Genomic DNA, 2372 nt, shown 5'->3' with positions numbered 1-2372 from the left:
AAAAGTGTGCCTCTGGTCTTCCTAGAGAAACTCTCTGTGTTGAAAGAAAAGGTGTGTGCACTTTTGAACCAAAGGCTACATGAAATATACTCAACACACCCATTACCAGTAATATCCCCTTAAGCAACACATTTTGAAATGCCTTGGGTAGGTCCGATTTTTTTTAAACATAAGCCAGGCCACCCCACTTCACTTGTGAATTTATAGGCTTATTTTTATTTTAAATTTGCATTTTTACCAAACCATTGACAGAGAAAAATTATTCTCCTTTACCTAGCATACCTCTCCCTTCTGCCATCGTCCCTATCTTTTCTAGACCCGTCCAGGCAAAGTTGAGTAACTTTGAGGGGGACGGAAACGGGTGGGCTACGACAGGAGCAAAATTGAATTTAATTTGAGACCCCCGGTGCCAATTTGGAACCAAAGAGCATTAAAGCAGCAGAATTCTAAACCTTTCAAAACTGGGATTTATAAGGGGAATGCTAACACAGATTCAACAGTTACAACTCTGCCAGGGATTACTTTAATACCAAAAGCATATTGTCTCACTTTATAGAAAGAGATTATTCAGTTATCAAACAACAAAGGTTGTGTTTGTCCATTTCTGAACTTTTTTTAAGTACACTTTTTTCTTTCCTGACAGGCGACTCTGAAATAAAACATCCTCTTTTTTTCTTTTCTTTTCCTTTTTTTTTTTTTTTTTTTTTTTTTGCAAGGGAAGGGGGTGACAGGGGAGCAGGGAAAAGGAGAGGAAGGTGGAGTTTGCCTCTGGCTTCACAGTTCATTTTATCTACAAGGCCTTGCCAGTTTCGCCTGTTTCTGCCCTGCTTTTGTTAAGAAATCAAAAGTGGGGAGTGGGGAGAAAGAGAAATAGGAATAAATCTGAAAAAAGAAAAAAAAACTGGACACTGATGTAAGAATGAGGAGATTTTTAAATTGGCTGTCAGTCTTGAGGGGGGAAAATGTGAAGAGAAGATTTTTATGAGAAAGGAAAAAAAAATCTGAGAAAACAGAAAAGCCTCTCTTTGATTAATATACTCAGCAGAATGCCAGGAAGAGAAAGACAAAAACCTAAGTGCTATTTTTTTTTTTTTTTTGATGTTTACTGTGTAGGAAATGAAATGAGAAAGAAAGAACAAGCCAGTTACCACTGGAAGGAGTCTGGGACAGTGCAAGAGGGAATTGTGACTTTTGGTACCGGACACAAGAATGTAGTTTGAAATCTTTCACGGCGCACTTGAAGACGTCTCCGCATTTGATACATATAAAGAAGCTCTCCGAAAAGTTGTTGAAAGATACCAGCAAGTGTAGAAAGGGGAGCGTCTGAGGATGTCTTTCACAGACCCCAGATGGAGAAACTGTTCTTTTATTCCAAATTCCTAAGAAGCACAGAAGTCGTACATGTTAATAAGAGAACACACAGACACACGCCCATAAGTTACACGCCATGAAACAAAACAAGGAAATAAGGAGACCTTTGTTGATCCCTGTTCGCTTACACAAATCTTAGTTTGGTTAAGCACCTCAAGACCATTTTCCTGATTTCCGCTCCTTTCCCCGGCGTTCTTTCCCTGGGTAGCCAGGTGCACGAATGGGATGGTGATCTTTACTAAACGTCAACATCAACAACAACAAAAACCTCTCGCTCACACAAAAGCCCACCTTGTAAATGAATGGAATATTAACGACTACCTAATAGTTGCACCGTTGGCAGGGCGAAACTGAACACTAACACAGCTATTTCTACAGACTGCCAGTGAAGCTGAAGCAGCTCTAGGAGAGAAACGCACCTACTGTATGTGAAATGCTGGTGCAGATTTTTTCCCTATCAGTCTAACCTTCTGTGTTGATGCATGAATGCTGGTACCCACTTACAGGGATGCCAGATGATCAGTGCAGAATGAAGGTCCCAAGAGAGAGGATCACATGGTTCTCTCTGCCCTGTGACGTCACTAGCAGATGGCATGGGTACCAGCTCTGGCAGTTGGCATCAATGTCACTTTTTAGAGATCAATGAGATAGTGCAGATATACACAGATCTAGAGACTCCAGGAGACGATGCGACACTCAGCCTGAAAAGATTTGGAAGATACAAAATGAAAACCGATTATTGAATGAAGTTAAAACCTAAGGTAATATAAATAAAGATATACTTCAATTGATGCTGGCTTTGCATGCAAGTATTTAAAGATACAGTGTCACTGTCTTATAGTATTTACATGCTCTTTGCCATCTATAACTTCTTATCATATTTCATTCTTATGATGTAACTGTCACATACTTTCACTGCTATTATGTAACACTGCAAGTATGTGGACATTGCTAAGAGTTTGTGTGTGTGTGTGTGTGTGTGTGTGTGTGTGTGTGTGTGT

This window comes from Panthera uncia, chromosome A2 (genome assembly GCF_023721935.1).
Source record: "Panthera uncia isolate 11264 chromosome A2, Puncia_PCG_1.0, whole genome shotgun sequence".
Classification (NCBI taxonomy): Eukaryota; Metazoa; Chordata; class Mammalia; order Carnivora; family Felidae; genus Panthera; species Panthera uncia.
This window is presented reverse-complemented; position numbering follows the sequence as displayed.